Source organism: Adiantum capillus-veneris, chromosome 17 (genome assembly GCF_014529385.1).
Source record: "Adiantum capillus-veneris isolate H3 chromosome 17, ASM1452938v2, whole genome shotgun sequence".
Classification (NCBI taxonomy): Eukaryota; Viridiplantae; Streptophyta; class Polypodiopsida; order Polypodiales; family Pteridaceae; genus Adiantum; species Adiantum capillus-veneris.
Window position 1 is genome coordinate 65,103,910 of NC_140947.1, and position 23,939 is coordinate 65,127,848.

The 23,939-nt window shown below is 43.4% G+C and overlaps 1 pseudogene; it reads left to right on the forward strand.

The window, feature by feature from the left end:
* The first annotated feature begins 13,907 nt into the window (after positions 1-13,907).
* Positions 13,908-14,968, forward strand: LOC147437402 (germin-like protein 1-1 pseudogene; annotated as a pseudogene).
* Positions 14,969-23,939: the final 8,971 nt, after the last annotated feature.

The following is a 23,939-nucleotide window of genomic DNA, read 5'->3' on the forward strand; positions in this document are numbered from 1 at the left end:
AACCACAAGATCCACCGCCGCTTCGTCTCTCAGAGCGCTCGTTGCCCTGAGACGAACGTCGACGCGCGCTATTAGAGGAAGTCCGTTGACGATGTTTTGGCGAAGTAGAAGTGGAATGGAGTGGCATAGGACCCTGGGATGCAAGGGGAGTAGGACCTTGCCATGGAATAGGAGTACGATGATAGAAAGGGAGAGTAGAGGGAGGTGTTGTTGGTGCGGGGCTCTATAGGTAAGGAGTCCCTCCCTGACCCCCCCATGGTGTAGTCTGCGGAGAAATACCATAGGTGGCAAGCTGCTGCGGAGTGTAGTGGCCAAACAAATCCTCCATCGAATGGAGGTACTGCTCTTGTAAAGAGATAGCCCGTTGTAGGTCTGGATCTATTACCGTTGGAGGAACTTGAGAAGGGTAGGTGTAGGATAGCCATGGCTGCAAATAACAAAATTAAATCTATGACACTGATGGTTTAGGATTAACTACGTAGAAAATTCTTTATTTCTTTGCTTGTTCTCACTGACTCAAGACTCGGGTCCACTAGAGGCGATATCCACCCCGGGTGGCCCAGCCACATGGGATGTGAACCAAACAAAAGAAGAGCCAGCTGGCTACTCCTCACTAGTTGGTCTCTCGTCTGACATCTACATTACAAAGAGAAATATAAGATTAAGCTTTCCACCCTAGTAGACCTAAGTAGAGGCTAGTAGTGCCAAAGGTCAAGTGCACCTCTTTAGATATCATCGTAGTTTCAATTGTGGTAAAACCAAAGGTACATTGCGGTAATCCATGCATGAGTGGATCAATGACTGCAACACCATAATTAAAAAAGGACTATACCCAAGGGCAAGCGTCTAACTTTCACGTGCTATGCTCCCGTACTTAGTGCCTACATACATGCATAAACAAATATATATGTACACACATATATATGTTATGGTTGTAAATGTAGCCATCATTTTGTGTTGGCTGCACCTAGATTCAACGTCTAGGTGATCAATTGATCGTAACATAACAATTCTAACGTAATGTAATAAGTAACTCCATTTCTCTCACTGAGTCTCTCTCTCTCTCTCTCTCTCTCTCTCTCTCTCTCTCTCTCTCTCTCTCTGCCTCTGGCTCTCCCCCTCTCGGTCGTGCAGTTGAACTACGTAGCGGAAGCTCCATCCCAAAGTCATGCTTGTGTCTCCATGTAAATCAAGCACTCTCTCTATCTACTCTCTCTCTTTCTCTCTCTCTCTCTCTCTCTCTCTCTCTCTCTCTCTCTCTCTCTCTTTTCCTCTTTCCCTATCTCTCTCTATTCCTCTCTTTTCCGTGTATATTACCCCTCTCTCTCTCTCTCTCCGTCTTTCTCTCTCCCTCCCTCTTTCCCCTCTTTATCTCTCTCTCTTTCTCTCTTTCCCTATCTATCCCTCATCCTCTCTTTCCCTCTCTCTATTTACTCTCTCTCTATTTTCTGTGTAGCGCGGTTGAGCTTCGGCTAGGTTGAGCTTCCAAAGACGATGGCGAACAACCCCCTTCGACGAAACTTGGGAAGCTTGGAGAAGGAGAGAGAGGGAAGGGAGAGGTGGGGGGGGGGGATCTTGGAGAAGGAGAGAGAGGGAATGCAAAGGGGAGGGGGGGGGGGGGGGAAGCTTGGGAGCGATGGTGGAGAGCAAGAACGTAAAGTATGCAGCAAAAACGTGGAATACTCTGCCTTCATTCCTATTTTAGGCACTGGTTATTACCGCGATTATTACTGTATCTATTACCGTATCAATTACCGCCTATATTATAGTGGCCGGTCATTTCAAACGGATACATGCACTACAAGAGGTTATGTGCTCTTGTGACGCTCTTAGCGACGGAAATACACTGGGTTTTTATAACCCCCGGCGTCGCTATAAGCGTCGCTAAAAGCGTCGCTACGAGAGCGTCGCTATAGGCGTCGCTATAGGCGTCGCTATAGACGTCGCTATATAGCGACGCCTATAGAGACGCTTATAGCGACGCTCTCACAGAAGAGTATAGCGACGCATATAGCGACGCTACAGAGCCATAAATAGCGACGCATATAGCGACGCCTGAGAGAATATTTTTTTGGTGGCAGGGCATTGAATGCCTGCCACCCATCAACCATATTGTACTTGATTCACTTTTTAAAAAAAGTGCAAAGGTAAATAATAGACCCAAAATAGTCACCCACAAGACGCATTGTTTGCAAAATTGACAATTGTACACATCATAGACAAACTGAATTGATTGGCAAATGTAATAATGACAATTGTACAACATCATAGGCATAAAGAATTGATTGGCAAAAGGAATTGCGGTGACAAATGTAATAATATACATGGTTCAAAAAGACGTATAAAATCCGTCTCATGATACATAAGCTATGAGAAACCCTAAACTAATGCTATCTAGCTACGGCTAAACTGACGTCGTCTAATCAGACGTCTCATCGCGTCCAAGCGGCGTATCTGTCGGATTCTGCAAAAAAAGACAATAAGACAGTTTTCAGTAAGTATAAACATATAACGACATTTATAAAACAATACAAAAAATAAAAAAGAGTAAACCCTAATACTAACCATGCCGCTGCGAGAACTGAGAATGTCCATCAGGGCGTTTAAGCCCTTCCTGCCTGCGTACTCGCGCTCGTACGGTGTGGGATCACGTCCTGTCATCGACCACTGTCAAAACATACAAAGATTTCATTATGTTAGAACTAAAAAACTCATAAACCCTAAACTATCGAACATGCATAAAGAGCAATGTGAAAAGACTTACAAAATCGGCCTCAAATGATGCCCATCCACCGCTCCCCAAGTGGTGCGAGCTCCCTGCCTCTACTCGCGCTCTGGCTGCATCCTTTTGTTGCTTCCACTTGTCGGGATTCTCGCGCGCTGCTTTCTTCGCATTCTTCCAATCTTCTTTGGCCAGCCAATCTGGCCTATTCCACCCATTCTTGATTGCTTTTTGCACTTCGGAACGCTTGTGTTTGCAGTATTCGCGCATTCGAATCTTCATCAGGTCTTCATTGAAGCGCTGATCCCGTGTTGGAACGGGAAACTCATCATGAAGTATGCTGATGACTCTGTTTTTTAAATCACTTGGTACTTCACTCCATTTGTTTAGTATATAGTGTCTAAACAGCTGAGAGCAAAGACCACGCATGCGCGAGATCACCTTCTTGCCGTCATCATCCATGATGATGCCGCCGCTGATGTCGACGGAGTAAGGCAAGCCCTCAGGCCGGTGACGCGTGAACCTGGGTGTCCCGGCAGGGGTCTCTAGCGGCGTGTCGATGGGGGTACGGACGTCAGGTGTCTCCACCGGCGTCTGGGCCCCGAAGCGAGGAGTGTCGAGTGGGGTGGCTCCTGGCGGAGTAGGTAGAGGTGTGTAGCTTCTAGGAACAGTCAGCCGTGCAAAACCTGGCGTAGACGGCGATGTTGTGGCTGGTGTGGGGGCGGGCAAAGAAGGGGAGGGTAAAGAGCCTCGTCGAACACGAGGCGGTGTGGAGGCATCGGTGGCGGAATCCCCACAACAACCGCCACCGCCACCACTAGAGCGCCGGTGTCTAGAAGAGTGTGACGCTCGTCTCGTCGACGCCGAAGCTTCGGAGCGCGCCGAATGCTCCGAAAGAGAGGGAGATGCGGATGGTGTAGGAACGCGCGATGATGCGCCAGAGCGATGACGCTCCACGTACCACTGTCTCTGCTGCGGTGACAAAGAAGAAAGAAACTCCTCATCATCCATACTGCATTAAACACACGAATATTTAAACTTAATATTGAATGAATAGAGTAGACAATGACGCAAAGACCATTAAATACAATGACGTAATGACGCATATAAATACAATGACGCAATGAATCGAGTGGTAGAAGAGGCAAGTCGAAAACTCAGAATTTTCAATCAAAAGATGTGAGCGCGAGTAGAAAAGAGCGTTACACACCATGGAAGCTACTTAGAGAGCTAGAGCTTTTACAGCACGGAGCAAAATTGTTCAAATACAATATTTGTGGCTTTAAGAGATCTCTCTCTCATCCTCGCATAACTCAGCATAACTTCCTATATCTATATAGAGCTCTCCGTTTAAACACATATCCTCTGTTTCATTTTGTAGCTCCTCTGCATGCACCCCATATAGAGCAGTAGCATCTTGATGCTCGTCTGGCACCACCGCAGCGGCTTCTGATTGAGCATCTTCTCTGATCTCCTCCATTGATGTCGTTGTGATTGGCACATGGTAGCCTTCATACGTCCTTGCACTACGAGGGGCTAACTCTATGACGTACCACCAGTTTGATGTAGACTTTGTAGGATGAAATACTACCTGCCAGAGCCACATAACTTACATGAGAGCTTTCAAGCACATAACTTGTAAAAGGGGGATGTTAACTATTTATATACTTACTTGTTCACAATGCTCGGGTAGTACGAAAGTGTCTCTTAGGTCAGTCCATTTCTTAGTAGAATCCACCTCAAGAAAACCAGACTCTCCTCTACGCACAGTAGCGTTTCGACCCTCCATGATTATCTTGAACCATTGCACGTCGAACAAGTCGACAAAAAATCCTCTGTAATCGATCCTCAAAATCTCTTGCAGCGTGCCGAAGTAAGTGAGTTCCGCCACCACGGGATCTGCATCAGAGGAACGTCGTCGACTAGACTGTTCAAATTTTGCCATGATTCCACAATCTTGAGTAAAACGCTTTTTGTCGATTCGTTCCACCCTAAAATGTCGACCTTTACACCATGCTGCTGTGTATGACTTATACTACAACGAACAAAGATTATGAGTGGCCGTTCAAACGTTTATAAATAAAGTCACTTGCTAGTCGTACATTGCAAACTTACCTTGGTCGCGCAACCCCGAGAGTACTCCCACTCTTCTTCAGTCACTTCGTCACCGCATTGTTGTGCGCTTTTCAATTGGTTGTGCAACCATCTTAAGCTCATGAAGGTTGGTAGGCTCTCCAGAACCGCTGGATAGTGCATCGGTGGTCGTCTTCCCCGTCTCCACTCGATTTGTGCCCTTTGTCGCTCTTGCTTTGCATCCTCATATTGTGAAATCCACTTTTGCATCACTGGATTGTGAAGCATGCAAAATCGGTTGATTTTAGCCTCTAGATCTTCCGTCATCTTCTTCTCAACACCGAGATTGCACATGACAATCCCAGATATGCGCTCATCATCTATGGTTCGCCATAGCGTGTCCCGGGATTTATCAAATCCGTCTAACCACTCTCCAATGTACACTAGGGACTCTGATACCAACCAACCTTCTGCCATGCTACCCTCCGGACGTGCCTTTTGACGCACATATCCCTTAAGCGTTTTCATGAAACGCTCTAAGAAGAACATCCATCTGGAATGAACTGTGCCAGCTATTTCCACCTCATCAACTATGTGAATAAGAAGATGCACCTGAATGGTTAGCATTGTAGTAGGAAAATGTTTCTCAAACATGCACACAAGCTCCGCAGCATTTAGTTTGGCGAATGGTATGGAGTCTACGTCGATCTCCTTTTGTGAGATCCATTGCACCAGCTTTGCAAGTTTGTAGATTGTGTTACGGATGTCGAGAGACAAACATCCCTCAATGGCAACCGGTAAGATAAACTGTAAAGTATGTGCAGCAATGATATTAAAGTCCACATTTTATGCAATGATATTAAAGTCCACTATGAACGTACCTGACACATTTTATGCCAATCGTGTGACTTCAAACCGGTAAGCTTTCCTTCTTTAGTAAAACACGTTCGGAGCGAGTGCATTACGCCAGTGGGGGTCCGCAAAGATCGAATGGCCTCTTTTACTTTGCGTTCTTGGGCTCCTGTGAAAATCCATGGTGCTTTAGGAAGTTTTATCGATCCATCAGACGCTGTTTGCGGCCAATATTGCTCCATACGATCCACATTTCTAAGGTCAACTCTGGCTCCCAAAGTATCTTTCTTGCCGGTCAAATGGTCCCATAGTAGATTACCCACATTCTTGAATATGTGCATTGGATCGAGCAAGTGATTGATCACGAGTCGAGGCCAGTATGGTAACTCGTACCATAGAGATAGTCTCTTCATCCCTGGAGGCAATCCGTCATCGCACATCTCCTTCTGCTCTAACCATGCTTGTGCAGACATCCTTGGTGGCTCTCTTCCCAAAAAGCCGTCGCGTAACACATGATTCTCCGGAAGATACGCTTGATGACCTTCGTAGATTTGCTTCTTCAGTGAGGGTGCCCTACGTGCATTCAGTCTAGGTCCACATGTGACACATGCTCTGTATCCGCTTGTTTGAAGCCCTGCATGTATACACATGATAATAGATCAACTATGGGGAAAAACCAGATTTACAGTGTCTGAGAGAGGAGTGTCAATAGATCACCTGAGCATTCTGTTAGCCCGGGATAGTCATGCATGGTCCACATTAGAATACCTCTGATCAAAGCATTCCGTCGTCCTGTGTGTCGGCTCATATCCACCACCTCTATGCCAATCCACAATTGTTGTAGCTCTTCCAATAGTGGACGAAGATACACATCCATATTCCCCACTTTATATCGCCCTGGCACAATCAAGCTTAGCCATAGGTGCCCCTTCTTCGTAGTCAACCACGGGGGAATGTTGTAGTTGACGATGACAACGGGCCATACACTGTAAGATGTTGATCTTTGACCAAATGGATTTACGCCATCCATAGCCAGGCCTAAGCGCAAATTTCGAGCTTCCCTGGCAAAATCCGACCATGTTCCATCTATATGTTTCCAGGCTGCGCAATCTGCAGGAATTCGTAGCACACCATCCGAAGATTTATTCTCCTCATGCCATGATGCTAGGGCGGCCATGGACTTACATTCGAAGAAATGCTTGATGCGAGGAAGCAAAGGAAAATGTCGCAAAACCTTTTGTGGAATTTTTGTCCCGTGGAGATCTACTCGATATCTTTCGGAATCACATTTCGGACACTTCTCCATGTCTGTGTATTCCCCTCTGAAAAGAATGCAGTCATTAGGACAAGCGTGGATAGAATTGTAATCCATCCCCAAGTTTCGCAAAATCTTTCTTGCTTCATCTCGGGAATCTGGCATCACATTGTCAGCTGGTAGAATGTGCTCTTTCAGTAATCTACACAACATAAAAATATGATACAGTCGTGTAAAAATCTATCAGATCATTATACACCATGAGTTCTATTAAAGTAAACTAATTGTAATAGATCACCTGAAAAGCGCTGTGACGCTAGTGTCACTCCATCCAAACTTTGCCTGCATGTTGAGAAGAACCAGGAGTGCTTTCAATCTAGACATACGTGCTCCATTATACAATGATGTATCGGCTTCACTTTTCATATCATCATAGATAAGCCTTTCTGAATCCATGATCGTCTCGATCATTTCATCAATCTCGGGCTCAAACATTGCCTCGTTGGGAATGTGCTCTGCATGATCATCCCCCGAGCTGTCAGAGGCTACATCTTGTGGCCTCACATATGCTGCTTGACCAAAGCGCCTGCGAACACGTCTATTGGGTTGCAAGATTGCTGCTTGTTGGCCAGCGTCAGAGTCCGACGAGTTATAATTGGCAACAACTCGATCTATAATAGATGGATCGAACTCGCCAAATTCACGAACGTGCTGCAAAGAAACACGTCTTGTCCGTCGCACAGCATGCTTGCATTGATTACAAGGACATAAGACCCTCGTTGAGAGATAGGTGTTTCGGTTGGACGGTCCCACATCCTCGTCGCTACTCATAATGAGGATAAAAAACTTATAACCTAGACAACAAATTTAATATTCTATTGGCATTCTTCGTCTTATCTCTCTCTCTCTCTCTCTCTCTCTCTCTCTCTCTCTCTCTCTCTCTCTCTCTCTCTCTCTCTTTACCTCACATTCTCTAGTCATGTCCAATCCCCGCACACCTCGGTCTAGAGGTGCACGGAGATCAGAACCACCGGGTTATAATCTCGTCTTTATTGGTCAATACCTATATTTGTGGGTACAAGAAATCTAGACACCCACGTCTACATGATACTGCATGTAGTGGACAAAATCCCTTTGCCTCTTCTCTAGCTGTAGCACTTCACTTCATCTTAACATCTTTTCACAGTAGATCTTTTCACTGTTCGTCTAACTCTAAACCCTAAACCGTAAGTAATTCTTGCGTGGACTCGATCTAACGTAAATAAGCGTAAATCTAAATAAACGTAAATCTAACTAAAAATAAAGCTAAATCTAATTTAACGTAAGTCTAATGACTAGAGGTTGTCTAGATGGTCATTGTGTCGGGGATGTAGTGACTCTTGCCGCCCTGAAGATCCACCTTCTTCCCTATCTTCTGAAGACATTTCACCAGTACTTTTGGATCGACGGAGCCCACTATGAGTGAAGGCAGCAATACCCTATATTCCATTGAGGGCTTTCTTCACCCGCTTCATGCAGGCATCGCAGTCTATGGAGACCCGCATCTAATCTAATATAACATAAATCTAAATCTAGCTTAAATAAATGTAAATCTAGTTAAAAATAAACCTAAATCTAATTTAATGTAAGTCTACATATAACCTAATCTTTAACGTCTTTTAAAATAGTTTCCTACGACGTTATAACTCTCTTCTTCCTGTGTGTGTGCGCGTGTGTGGATGTGTGTGCCAATAAAAAGAGATAAATGGTATAACCTTTCTATCACCCATGCCAAGTATGATAGATTGATTATGCCATTTCTCTCTTGAATAATAGGTCTTCAGTTCAACTCCTCGTCGGCTAGATCTTTAGGTCTTTTAATTTTAATTAGTTTCCTACGACGCTCCCTTAGTTTCTCTTTCTTTCTCTCTCAATGTGTGTGCGTTTTTTTGGATCGTATGCATGTTTTCTTTCTCTTTTCCTCTCTCAATGTGTGCGTTTTTTGTTTATGCATGTTCTCTCTCTCTTTTCCTCTCTCAATGCGTGCGTTTTTTGTTTATGCATGCTCTCTCTCTCTCTTTTTCTCTCTCAATGTGTGTGTGCATTCTTTGTTTATGTATGTGTGTGCGTTTTTGCACTCTCTCTCTCTCTCTCTCTCTCTCTCTCTCTCTCTCTCTCTCAAAAACACTATATGTGTGTGTGTATGTGTGTGTGTGTGAGAGAGAGAGCGAGGGAGAGAGAAAGAGAGGAAGGGAACATGAGAATGAGGAGAGGGAAGGAGCATACCTGTCTCTCCTTCCTCTCCTCGTGTGTGTGTGTGTGTGTGTGTGTGTGTGTGTGTGTGTGTAAAAGAAAAAGAGAGAGAGAGAGAGAGAGAGAGAGAGAGAGAGAGTGAGGGAGAGCGTTACCTGCTCTTTGCTTGAGGGCGTCGAAAAACTCAGATCTGAGATCTGAGTTTTTGGGCGCGCTCGGTTATTTTTTTTACCCCAGCTGGCGTCGCTATGAGCGTCGCTATAAGCGTCGCTATGAGCGTCGCAAATTTACAAAGAAATTTGCGACGCTCATAGCGACGCTTATAGCGACGCTCATAGCGACGCCGGGAATTTTTTTTTTGAGCGTCGCTGTGTGAGCGTCGCTAATGTGAAGAGCCTCTTGTAGTGATGCGAATCCAAGGTTGCAGGAGGGAGGGGGGGGTACAAACCACCCCCTCTACCCTTAGCTATACATTATTTCATTTTTTAGCCTTTTGAGTTTGTTGATGAAGATTTTTAATTTTTTATGGATACTTTAGTTTGTAGTACTTTTAAATGTTTATTAATTGTATTTTATAAGTTCTCTTTTAGTTAAAAATAGATTTAGCACTCATTGTCATTTATTCTCTTTGACTTTACCTATATGTAATTTTTCTGATGGAATTAAGTGTTTTTCTAATTATTTATTTTTTAGGACACATGACTAAATAAACAACATTTCGCATGTGTAGGACATTGACTGGGATGATCGTGGTCCCCCTGGAGGTTCTGAGCGTGATCGTTGGCTCAAGGAAAAACTCCATTGTCCTTGCGCCAAGTGCAAAAGGGCAATCCCTCACTCGAGACGCATAACTTTGGAGCACATGGAGAATGAAGGGCTTTGGCATCCTAGAAAAAGCGCTCGGAAAGATGATAGTGCGACTCACCCATCGCTTGAGGAGGTGCCCCATTGGTCTGTGTTTGGTGTTTTGTGCGGCTACGGTCTCAACTAAAGGCATGTATGGCCGAAGGGTGGATCGTTCAAGAGGCCTTTGTTTACATATCAGAGTATTTGGCACAAGTTGATCCTTCAATGCCTCGTATGTGGTTAGATGAGGAAGATGCAAGCATGACTTCACACTTGCCAAGTGGAAAGGGGAAACTACTTAACATGGATATGAATCTATCCTGAGTGGTTGATAACTTTTGCATTCTCAATGCAAAGATTATGACCAAGTGGGTGGACTTGTAGACAGTGGCAAAGGCAAGGCATTTGCAAGAGAGGGAAGCAAGGAAACAAGCACATGGAGGAAGGAGGCCCCCCCCTTAGTGCCTAGACACCTTGCATGTTTCCCAGATCTCATTAGTGCATAGTGGATTCATGAGAGAATGACCGAGGCAAAAGCGCGCGGAGAAGACGTCACGAGCAAAGAATGGGAGTATGCACGAGGTTGCATACCAAAGGTAGAATACTCATATACCTAAACCATATTGTAACGTTATTTCTTGAAATTGTCTTTAATATGTATTTGATAAATTAATATATTTTTCTATTTTCTAGTGCCTTTCCTTTAACTCTATGTGGTCAAAGGGTCGTCACCTTCGTACACGCCACATTGACGAGCGTAGAACCACCATGGATTGTGCCATCATGGGCAACTTTGACACAGACGGTGATGAAGCCAGGTACTGTGGAACTATTGAAAGGATACTAAAGGTTAATTTTAGAACCTTTCATACCTTCATCTTCGAGTGCAAGTGGTTTGCAAATGTGTCTAGACGACATGAGAATGGGCTCTACAAGGTGGACTTTAGTGTGCATCACACAGGGAGGTATGACAGGTTAGTTTTACCACGCAATTGTGAGCAGGTGAGTGACATGTACCTTTTTCATTCTTATTTTGTTGTAGTGTTAGTTATACCAATGTTACTCACTTTGAGCTTCTAATTTATCGGTCATCTATATCCTAGCAATCCACCAACCAAAACTTTGGTTCGTAATTCCCGTAACACCTCAAGGGAGAACCATTTTTTCCACTGCTGATGAAGTGGAGACTATCTTCGACCCTCTTCCACCTACAACTTTGGATGAGGTGGAAACAGAGGAGAGGGAGGTCGATGAATCAAGTCCGGCGGCGGTAGCAAGTCTTAGCGAGGGTGATTGTCATGATGATGAAGATGATGGGATGGAGGATGACGAACTCGAAGATGATGAAGGCAAAGCATCCACGAGAACGACAATTTCGTTTCTCTCTTTAGTGATTTAGGAGCCATGGGCTTAGAATTGGATGATGCTTCATGTAGAGATCTTTTAGAAGATGATTCATAAAACATTTTGGAGTTATGAAGTTTTTTTTGTCATAATTCATTCGTCTCGCTCTCTCCCCTCTTCCTCTCTTTAGATTTGAGAATATGCTCAATTATGTTAATCAATTGACAATGAATATTTTAGTTGTAACCAAGTGTAATCTTATATTCCCCGTCTCCTTGTCCCTCTCTCTCTCTCTCTCTCTCTCTCTCTCTCTCTCTCTCTCTCTCTCTCTCTCTTCTTTCTTAAATTTTAAAATTATATACAATATTCTTTAATTTTTATTGAGAGGAGGGAAACACCAAAATTTGAAGAGAGAGGGAGGAGGGGGGTTAAGCCAGAATTCAAAAGTTTAGGCGCTAAATTTGGCTATCAGATATAACAACGATAATATGTGCGGTAATAACAACGATAATATACGCGGTAATAATAGCAGAAACAATTGCGATAATATTTTAAACACAAGAAAAAAGCCCCGCCCTCCTCTCTCTTGTTTCTGATCTACTTGAATTTGCACTTTATCTCTACAAAACGTGATAAAACAACGCGATAAACACATGGAGATTTTCATAGTGAAACAGGTGATCCGGACCTTGAGGTCCTCCGAAAACTCCTTGAAGTATTTAGTAATCAGCCCATCCCAACCAAGGGATTTCTCCAAGAGCTTGACATGTGCTTTTATGAAGAAAGTAAACAAATCCTACATCAAGATTTGATGGCAAATGAAAAACAATTGGAAGGTGCAAAGATAAAAAAAGATGAGAAGAAGTAGATCTATTCAACAATCGTGTTGCTAATTCATTAACTTGATCGTTTTGAAACCCTAAGTCCTCTTAAAGGTAATCAAGTCTTTTATATGCCTATCACATATGGATAGTAAACTAAAGAGGCCCCACTCAAGTTTCACAGAACTGTTACTTTTCACTCCACCCTATCACTCACGTTCACCCACTTTGTCTATCCACAAAACAACCGTCTCCTTTACTATCCTCACTTTCCCTGTCCAATAGTACTTCACACTTTCCCTGACCCATAAGTAATGTCCCATGAGTTTTCCATAACTGTAGCTCCATTCAACGTCAACTTTAAGGAGCTCTCAAGTGAAGAAGATGATAATCAAGTGAGAAGATTCCTCTCCTTGTGCAAAGGGAGAGGGCTTAATTAGGAGGATGCCTACATGATGTTGCCATCTTGGATAGCCTCGCTCACAAGTGGTATAGCCAGTATGAAGAAAATCATTCATTTCTTGGAATAAGCTCAAGGATACATTATGTGCAACTCTCAAACCATGTCCCTGCAAAGCAAAGGCATTGGATCGGCTGGAAACCTTAGAGTTAGGCCTAAGGGAAACCTTTGTAGAGCTTATGACTAGTGCCAAGTCCTTGGTAGAAAAGTTACCTTAGCCAACAAGGAGCTTCATGGTGAGGAATAGGGTTGAGAAATCCTTTCCAAAGATACCACAATGGAAGTTGAGGGAGATTCTAAGGATGAAGTTGACCTTGGATGATTTCCTAGCCATATTTGCTCGCATAGAGAAAGCTCGGTTATAGCTTGGTGACATCCAAAGTAACACTCCATCCCCATTGTATTGATGGAAGATGTCATGCTTAGATCCTATTGTTACCTTGGATGATTTCCTAGCCATGTTTACTTGCATAGAGAAAGCTCGGTTACAGCTTGGTGACATCCAAAGTAAAACTCCATCCCCATTCTATTGATAGCAGATGTCACGTTAGATCCTATTGTGACCTTGGATGATTTCCTAGCCATGTATGCTCGCGTAGAGAAAGCTCGGTTACAACTTAGTGACATCCAAAGTAACACTCCATCCCCATTCTATTGATGGCAGATGTCACGCTTAGATCCTATCGTGACCTTGGATGATTTCCTAGCCATATTTGCTCGCATAGAAAAATCTCGGTTATAGCTTGGTGACATCCAAAGTAACAGTCCATCCCCATTCTGTTGATGGAAGATGTCACGCTTAGATCCTATTGTGGGCTTAACACTTGGAGCATATACCCATTGGTATTACCATGCAGAGGAAGGGACTCACGGTGCCAAGCACGTGAAGGACAACGCTAGAGTAGGGGATGAGTAGGGGACAAGGTAGGGCATGAGCTAGCTAGGCTCTTTGTAGTACATCGGCAACCACTTGCAGACAGGCGCAACCGTGTGATCGTCATGAGGCCAGGGGGTTAGAGAACCTTGCAAAGGCATTGAACAAGGCACGACGGAACCTTGAATGATTGTGTGGGTGTTGAATAGGATAGTAAGATAATAGGTGCCTTTCCGTCCTTGAACGATTGTGTCAGGGTGCTGAATAGGATAGTAAGATGATAGGTGCCTTCAATCCATTTCAAATGAAGATTTCGTTAAAAATGAATGCCAAAAAGTTTCACACCTTTAACTTCAGGAGGAAATGACTGAAACGGAATTTCAGGGCCGGCTGCGGATTGGCACAGTACCATAACTCGTTAACGCCTTCCGGCAACGCGCTCTGCAAAACCTATAAAGGGCTCCATGGCCAGCAACCTGATCGTTCATCTCTCTCTCTCTCTCTCTCTCTCTCTCTCTCTCTCTGTGTGTGTGTGTGTGCTAGAGCTAATTTAGATTGTCTCTAGTAATACTTAGCCTTAACTAATTTATACGTCTTGCCAGCTGCTTCTCGAGCTGTGGCCGCTATATTCACGATGACGAGGACAGTCCACCTCAGCTTCCTGATCTCTCTCATTTTGGCTGTGGCTAGTTCTTGGCCCGCCCACGCCGCTGATGAGGACCCTCTTCAGGACTTCTGCATCGCCCTCAGCGCCTCCGAGCGCCAGAAGCTCTTCGGTTCCATCGATTTCTCCTTCAATGGCGTGCCCTGCAAGGCTGCCGCCAACGTGCAATCCTCCGACTTCGTCTCACAGCAGCTCCGCGCCCCCGGAAACTTCACAGGCAAACTCGGCTCGGCTGTCAACGTTGCTAACGCAGCCACGTTCGGAGCGCTCAACACACAAGGCCTCTCCATCGCCCGCGTCGACTTCAGGGCCGGCGGCATCAACCCCCCTCATATCCACCCACGCGCCACCGAGGTCCTTTACCTCGCACAAGGCACCCTGCTAGTGGGTTTCATCTCCACCGCGCCTGCAAACAAGCTCTTCTACCAAACCATCTACGCAGGCGACATCTTCATGTTCCCGCGTGGCCTCGTGCACTTCCAGCTCAACCCTGATAAGTCGAAACCAGCCCTCGCCATCGCCGCTCTTAATGGCCAGAACTCTGGAGCATCCCAACTCGCTGTGACCCTGTTTGCCGCCAACCCTCCCCTTCCTGAAGATGTCCTGGAGGCCACCCTTGGCATCAGCGATGACAATGTGGAGAACCTTATCGCCAGCGTCCGCGGCACACTCACGGCCTAGGCAGTAAGTTAGCCTACAAAGAAAAGTTAGGCTCGGCTAGGGATTCAATTGTATCTTAAGCTTGATGCCCTAGATTTAGAAAACATACCCATGTTAGCCAAGCTTTATCTCTCCCCTGTACCAATCACTCTGAATTTATTTCATTTTTCAATCGAATAAATTGGCCAGTTTTATCCAGCAATGTTACTTTAGCTTAAAATGACTTGCAAGAGAGCAATATCTATTATATATATCTACTAACATAATATGGTGGAAGGGCGAGCCCTTTACAAGTGTCGCAATCTGGGACTTGAAGGCTAAAGTCCAAATAAAAAACAAACCCCTTTGCACGCGATAAATAGGGGGAGAGGGGGAGAAAGAGACGGCCGGCGGTACTAGTAAATAAATAAGTACTCTCTCTCTCTCTCTCTCTCTAGTTTATAAACCCACAATCAGTCCACGTCCAAGCATAGGCCTCCTTGTCGCTAGCCTTGCAAATGTTGGTTACATAGATATGACTCGTTTCTACACATGAATGCAATCATGCTCAAGCTGACATAGTGCATTGTGCTGGGCTTGGAATCTAGTTAACTATACCTCTCCTTGTTGTTGTTCATGTCCTTCCCAATGCATTTGGAAGCCCCAGCCACCACTACAAGGGATCACTTGGTTACCGACACCATTTTTTCGACGTCGTTGACGGATGTCGGTATAAGCGTTGATCAAGATGGAGGGAGACATTGCTCAATTCAAAATTCAAAGTTTAATTTTCGTGACGTTGTTAGGTACATTTTTGACACCCCATTTTTTTGTAAATTTGTACATATGGACATGACGCCTGATGTCAAAAGGGTCCATGGCTTTCTTTTTGTGGGTTTTTTAGCCTCCTTTAGCAAGCACATGTACATGCACGGCAAGTCACTAGCATAGTGCCGACTGTCAGGTCAATGTAAGTGCCCGTATGTGAGTTGCTTTAAGTGAGACTTGTATATAACTAAAACTTATGTAAAAACTTTAAAAAGTCCAAAAATTTGCATTTTTTAGCTCGTTGTGTCTCTTTGATGCTTTTGATCATCTTCAACTTTTTCGCCATTCATTTTTCAAGATTCCTTTCAAGTGTTAAAGTGCCCCAATTGATAAGACGGTAGACGACCCAACGGATGTATGCCACTCCATTGAAGGACTTGCACAGGGTGATGGTCAAAGTGTAGATGCCTTTGTCAAGGAGTTCAATGCTTTATGGAGAAGATGGTGTGTTGCTTTGGGCAGTGTTGTTCCTCCTCTTATTCTTAAGAAGGGTATGTTTACGCAAAATTTGAAGACTGATTTGAGATCAAAGTTTGAGCTTAAAAGGCCACTGACATTTGAGGATGCAGTAAGGATTGCAAAGCAGAAGGAATGGAAGTTAGAGAGAGTGAGGCAGTTTGGATTGCAAGAAGATGTGAAGCCAAATGTATCTTATGTTTTAGACATAAATTTGTTCAAGGTATGCCGCAATGAAGACTTCTATGTTTCTCATTCTCTTGAGCATGTGAAAGAAGAATTCCATATGCATAATGCGATCAAGGGGTGTATGTATGGTTAGGTAGACTAAATACCTATGTTTCGGACATTGGTGGTGGAAAGGTAGCTCCTTGCATATCAAAGCAAGAGCCAAAAAATAAAGATATAAAACCTAAAAGTTTTAAAGCGTGGACATTTATGATTAAAAAAAGCCCATGATATTTGGTAGTGTCATAATTCTCTCCACGCCCCTGCATCAGCACTTTCAAACAAAATTCATCGGATCTCTCTCTCTCTCTCTCTCTCATTTCCTCTCTCTACATGCACAAAACCAAGCACAAAAGAGTGAACATTGGTAGTATTGCAGGAACATTTGCACAAAAGATTCTTTATGAGGCAGACATAGAAGGGGAGTTTCACATGAGGTAGTCTTGCAGGAGCATTTGCACATAAGCTTCTTTTCAAGACAAACACAGAAGGGGAGTTTCGCATGATGTTTTGGAGAGAAGACGTTTTGCCTTTGCTTTCCAATTGGCTAGCAGCCATATCATCTTTTTGAGCTAAGCATAGAGGGTGTTGGTAGTGAAGCAAGAGGTTTCACTCAGAAGGAGTTTACTTATGTTCAAGAAACAACTATAGATACAACTTGTACATTACAGGAGGAGTGCTTAGCGTGCACTCTTTGCGACATATCAAGAAGGTCATGGTGGGAAGACAACCACGTCTTGACCTTACAAGTGGTAGGACTTTCACTTTGGACTACATCGCACCCGGATCAAGTGGAGCAGCCTCAAGCATTAGATCAACATTGGTTGCAACATCGTTGGATAATGGGTTTATTGGAGAAATAAACATGAATATATGTATGGAAAGAGCATTGATTGGGGCATCCACAAGTTTTGGAGCAGGGACAATAGATGGAGCAGCATGTATTGAAGCTCCCTTAGGTTTTGGAGCATGTGCAAACCATGCTAGGGGAAATTTCATTTGTGAGTGTGCAAAATGTATAAGGCTTGCTTCCAAAAGTTATGAATTTCGTAGAAAGAGAGAGTATCATCACAAGCTCAAGGAAAGTCAGGACCAACATCCATCTCATCTGATTATTGCGAATGCCAAGCGATTGCAAAGCACATTGTCATCGCCTGCTTCAAACAACACACAAAAGGTCTTGACAAAAAGACGAAGGAATCCATCATGAAGGATGTGTTGAATGATGGTTGCATGCATGGGCTCAAAATTGAGACGCGAGAGAATCTAGCGCTGGTGGGTTTGAGAGACACTCTTTCCACCATCAAGAAACTCAAGAGCAAGAAGGAGTTATTTCTTAAGAGGGCAGCTATTATGATGGCCATGAGAGCACCTACCCCAAACACGTATGCAGCTTCAAAGCTTTTAGGGACACATCGTAGAAACTTCTACATAGCAAGAGAGAAATGAAAGAATGAATCCTTACCGTGGCATTTATGCGCGAGCAATAGGCACACACAAAGGATGCAATCTTTGATGCGCTCAAGGAATTGGTGCTCTCCTTTTGGACAAAGAATATGCATGTAAGGATATGCACCAGGGATTTAGTATTTACCAAAAATCTTGTGTGATCACAAGATCTTACTGTCACACAAACATAATCATACTTAACATGATCACAAACAAGCCAGTTAAGCGCAACTTGGAAACCCACAAAAAGCCCATCGGGCTTGTCCGTTTCCCCGTGGGCCCGCCGAGAAAACCCTGTTGCTCGGTGGGCCTGCAAAATAATATATATAAGGCCCTGATCGAGCCCATTGGGTGTTATTCCTTGAGCTATCTTGTGTGTGTGTGTGTGTGTGTGTGTGTGTGTGGGAGAGAGAGAGAGAGAGAGAGAGAGAGAGAGAGAGAGAGAGAGAGAGAGAAAGAGAGAGAGAAAGAGATTGACGACCACCTTCGCAGCTAAGTCAAAAGGAGAGAGGAAGAGAGGGGGTTGTGTGGGAGTGTGATGTACGTCACAGTGCGTGGCAGTAGCGGAGTACCTGACCACACGACTTGGGTATGTGTGTTGTGTGTGTGTGTAGGCGTTGTGTGGTAGTGTGCCTTTTGTCGTATTACACAGCATTCATGAGATACCTTACCACACAATGGTGCTTAAGCTATTCTACAAAATAGTGCTTACCACAGGGGCATCACCTCGATGATGCGGGGAATATGGTGTCCTTGTCGTAAGTGTTGGCTCACTATGTGGGTACTACGTCGACGACGCAGTGATTCTAGTATCCTTATGGTAAGTCAACTTCCCTTCCCCTTTCCAAAAAAACATATGTGCATAGATCGGTAACGTGGCTATATGATGCTCATATGCAAGCCATTATTTCTCTTTAGATTTGAGCGGTACTCGATCGGTAACGCGGCTAGTTGAGTGTCGTTTGTTAGAAGCATCTATTTTTGCATAAATGTGGCATTCAATTTGTTAATTTGGCCGTACAAACGCCATATAATTTGTATGTGCATGTGCAATTAATTTTTTAAAGTATTAAGTATATGACATACTTGGTCGGTAGCATGACCATAAAGAGTATTTCATATACAAACGTTTGAATTGTTTGAATATATTGTTGTTTGTAAGTATTCTTATGAAAATATATACTAGCTAACCATATTCAAAATAATTCTTTATTCATCAATCATCAAGCATGGTATCTGTGAGACTGTTGAATCGTGAGAATATATTTTTGTCAAAGATATTGAATATTTGTCTATTTTTCCATTACAACTCTAAGATAATATGATCGATGAAGAACAAGTTTGTGGTACCCAATTAGTGCCAGATGATCAACAGCAACCAAGCGACTGTTAATGCATTTTAGTGCATCTCTAGCACATGGTATATCGGTATAGCAAGCGACGCGCACTGCTCGACGAGTATCAAAATGGGTAAATCCAAAACACATGCAATGGAAAGGTATCAATAAAGAAGTGACCAAGGATATGATTAAAACAATATGGCCATGTGAGGATGCGGAGATAAAGAAAGGATGGTGGAAGGTATCAAAGTGCCTCCACGAAGCGATCAAAGAAAACGTTGAGAGGATCTACTTGGAAGTTTATGGCCATCCACTGCACAATGCAGATTGTGCGTTATATTTTGGAAAAATGGTGTATGCTCATTTTGTGCAACAATGACCAATAGACTTTTTGTTGAAGGAGACAACTATTGCCACCCATGATATCAGGGAGAGTTGTACCACTTTCACCCAAGATGAGCTGACATTGATAGTTGAAGGGACTGACATACAATTAAAAAAGGAGAAAGATATTTATACGACACAGTTGGCAGAGAAAGATGCAAAAATAACACGGCTTTCTATAGCCACCAAAACACCCCAACTATCACAGGTTCAGATGGAGAAAAGTATTCATTGCTTAAGCCAAGATGTTCAGAATCTAACACAGTGAGTGGACCCTCCGCATGTGCAAGGGACACACATTAGTCACGTTGTCTTGCATCCAGAGTTGGTCCCCTTGTCTACTTCGGATGCATCTTCATCTTCCCAATGTTCGGTTTTGCTACAACAATTTTGAAGGATGGAGTGGGTACTATACATTGACATGTGGTCATTATTATCACCTCGTCTGTTTAATTCGTTTAATGAAAAATAGTAGGCAATGTGCAATCTATTCACAAGATATTCCACAATGAATATATTATATGTTTGGCATGGAAAATGAGTATAAATTCAAGCAAGCCTGCCAAGATACCCCTATTACAATTAGAAATCTATTTGGTGACAAAGATGTAGGTTTTAAGCTTTAGCTCCTCACGATTTTCAAGACTCTGTTGGACTGACCACCATGTCATACACACTTTGCCCATATTTGGTGCTTTCTTATCAAGGTTGCAAATTGCGAACATAACGGGCATCATTATATGGTATGCATTCATTACACTCCTCCACCTAGCAGCCTTGTTTATAGAGCCACATAGACATGTAATTTTCTCTCACTTGTTCTTTCTGCTCAAGCTTCCATTCGTCAAAGGCCGTGCAATTGAAAGTGTCAATCACAACGCACTTATTGTGGAGAAGTGATTCCAATGTATAAAAATGTGTCCAAAACTGAGTTTCATCAGGAAGTTTCAACATCACTCACATGCACGTTCTGTACAAATCGAGCACTCTTTGTCGTTTCAAGAGGCGCACTGTGTCAATTATTTTGGCGACCCATGTGGTTTCTTCACTAGTGTACCAATTCTTCAGCACCAAGTTTAAGTTGTGCGTATAAGAACCGTTGATGAAAATGTGTGGAAATCACTTCTTTATTAATTCGCTAGAGTTTTTACAGTTCTTTGCATTGTTGATGACTACTTGAACGTATGTTCAACTCCAATTTCTTTAATTACATTAATAAAGACCTCTAAAATATATTTGGTACTTTAATTGCACCGGAACTATCAATTGCCTTTATGATCATTTCTCCCCTTGGACAAACCAACATTAAATTGATCAGTGGTTTCTTTGAACATTTGACAACCATCACTCACAATTGTGCATCCTGAAAGCGAAATATTCCCAAGTATTATTTTGGCAATACGCTCTTTGACTTTGATGTAACATTTGTCCAAGAGAACATTTTGTATCGTGTGATAATAAGGAGCTGAAAAACTTGGGCAATAGCAACTACCTTATATTATGGATCATGCCCTCATTATGTGCCTTATGCAAGAGTGTATGGGGTTGGTATATTTCTCACAAATTAAACATGTGACGAGTGTATGGGGTTGGTATATTTCTCACAAATTAAACATGTGACGAGTGTATGGGGTTGGTATATTTCTCACAAATTAAACATGTGACGACTTGTCACCACATGTGCTTGCTATTAAGAGGGAAGGTGTGGAACTAACTCATCATAATCATTAGCAAGATACACATTTGGTTTAAGGGATCATAGTCAAGAGTCAAGGCTATAGAAATAGGAACTTAATAAAATACTAATAAAATAATCCTATGGGATAGCATTTCTTATATCACCAATTAGTAGTTCCAACATAACCATACAAGGTAGGGATATTGAAGTGAATGTTGTCCACCATAAAAGACATTTTGATGAGAAATAGGCCGCGCGCAAACAAGCACAATAGACAGTTGAGACTCACACATGATTCATCCATAGACAAACTAGAGTGCTATCAAGAGGATAAGTAAACCTAAACAAAAGCACGGTTCAATGTGTTTTACCAGAACACATAGTCAAACTTAAGTACGTAGCTACATTCAAGGTAGCAATACTTATCATAAGGGTCAAAATAGTGGGTGAGTAGGTGAGAATTGCATATTGATATACATCCATAATCATATGTGTATGCATGTATAGATGTATGCAAATGTGCTTAATATCAAATAGCTAGGGGGCATGGTAAGCGGGTTAAAGATATGAGCAACGCAGAGTTGTTAACCCTCACGTACATTCCTATCACCTACGACGGACATCGTATTATTTATTTGGTAGAGTTAGGTATCCGGCTTGTCGATCCAATAGAAAAAGGGTAAGAGTGATCGCCGATGAGAGGCGCACTCTAGTTGGAACATTCAAGGGATTAGTTGGCTAAACATGGGTGCCAAAGTGTGAATGGGGCGAGCTCATATAAAAGTCAACTAAACCTAAAATTCACTCGTTCTCTCATTTGTGCAATTGAAGAGTGCTCTTGCTCCATCTCCATATTCTTCATCTCCTTGTGTGTGTGTGTGTGTGTATGCGTGAGAGAGAGAGAGAGAGAGTGTATGCGATTGAGCATTGCGACAACAGCACGGTGGCGGGAAAGCGGTTGAGCATGATGCAGCGGCGGCTCCTTCTTCTTCATGGCGAGGAATCCTCCACGATAGCAAGCATAGAGCGGTGAGTGACACACCATTGCCTTCTTTGAGCTTACTAGTTTAGGCTAGTTGCGTGCTTGGAGCCATTTGTGGCTCGCACACGGTGTATCGACAAGTTCCTTTGCATTGACACGTGCGACAGACGCACACATTTTTGGCACCGTTGTCGGGGAAATGCCATACAGTAAGCTTGAGTGGCACTCTATTCTTCTTGTGATGCAATTTCAATTGTAGAAAAGGTAGGGAAGGAAGGTGTGTGTGTTGAGAAGAAGGATTTTGTTTTGCTACTGTGTATTTCTTTGTTAATGAGGTTTTGAAAGGTACTGTGTTTTCTCTATGATAAGGTGTTAGTATTAAGGTTGTTAGTTCTGTGTAATGTAAAGTACAGTAAGTAGTAAGTAGATCTGTTAGACCTAATGAATTGTGTTAGTGTGTAACAGTAGGTGTATTAGTTGTAAGTAGGTAGGAAGAGTGTGTGTGTGCTCGCACGCAGACCGCGGCGACCTTATCCCCATAAAAAAAAATAAAAAAAATTAAAGGTAGGATTGGGATCGGGAATATCTCCCAGACCCAAGCTCAAGCTCACGCTCAAGCTCACGCTCAAGCTCAGGCCTCAATCGCCCTTTAAAATTACGTATTTTAGCTTCAGGTGTAGCTAAAAATCAACTTTTTTGAGAACCAACGGAGCTTCAAGTGACCAAACACTGTGTTGTAAAGCACACCACAACCCTCTGAGTGATACGCTCATTTTGAGCTATCACACACTTTAATAAGGAAACCGATCATTAAAAAAAATAAAAAACGAGTGAAAACGGATACCTAAAAAAGTAAGCGGTTAACCTTCGAGGTTATTCGCCGATGCTTGTAGGGTGCCAAAGGCACATGCATCTGCACTCTAGTTATGTGTTAGAGACGGAGCAGCTAGAGAGAATTTTGACTTACGCGAGTTCTCAATATCAACCTACCTTAGGTTCCGGGCCCTCGACGAGGACCCAAGGTATTACAAACCAAGACCCGAACATAACGGCTAGTGACTCTTCCTCTGACTACGACATCATGGAGGGTTTCCAAATGCCTAATCTCGATAGCTCAAGCCAAGACATGCATGCCATGGGCCCGCGGTCCGGGCTGAACGTGCTTAGCCGCTTGAAGGAAACCTTTAGTAGAGCCACTCGCTCCAAACATGGAGCTAACGATGTAAATGAGGGGGGTGGGGAAGTAAATTCACAACTCATGACCAACGTAGACCCTATGCCCTTAGAGAGTGTGTACTCCTTTCACTGCATCCCCTAACTCTTCAGAGCTATTCCCTTCTGAGGTCATATTACCCGATGGTAGAAGCCTTGCCGAAGTGCAAGAGGCTGAGCGATATATCATTGTGGCTAGGGAAAAGTAAATCGAGAGCTTACGCAAGGCGGAGCAATGAAGAGAGTTAAAAGCAAAAGTCCCTATATCAATATCCTTGCTAGGAGAGCAATCGAGTGCTCTTGACTTAGCAACTGCTAAGGGTCAACCCAAGAAAGCAACATTGCATCTAGCTCAAAGGACACCCCTAGCACCTCAAGCCTAGATGGAGAGTTCCTAAATGAGAACTGGGAGTACGAACTACAAACGGAAACTCTAACCGACCTATACACAGGTCACACCTATCACGTGGGTTGGTTAGATGTCTTACAATCCACAATGGGTGCTACTAGTGTGGAGGATCAACAACAAAGAGTTTGTGAGGTCATCCATAGGGTCATTGAGTTAGAGAGACAGAACAAGGGGATCCACATGCCTTCAAT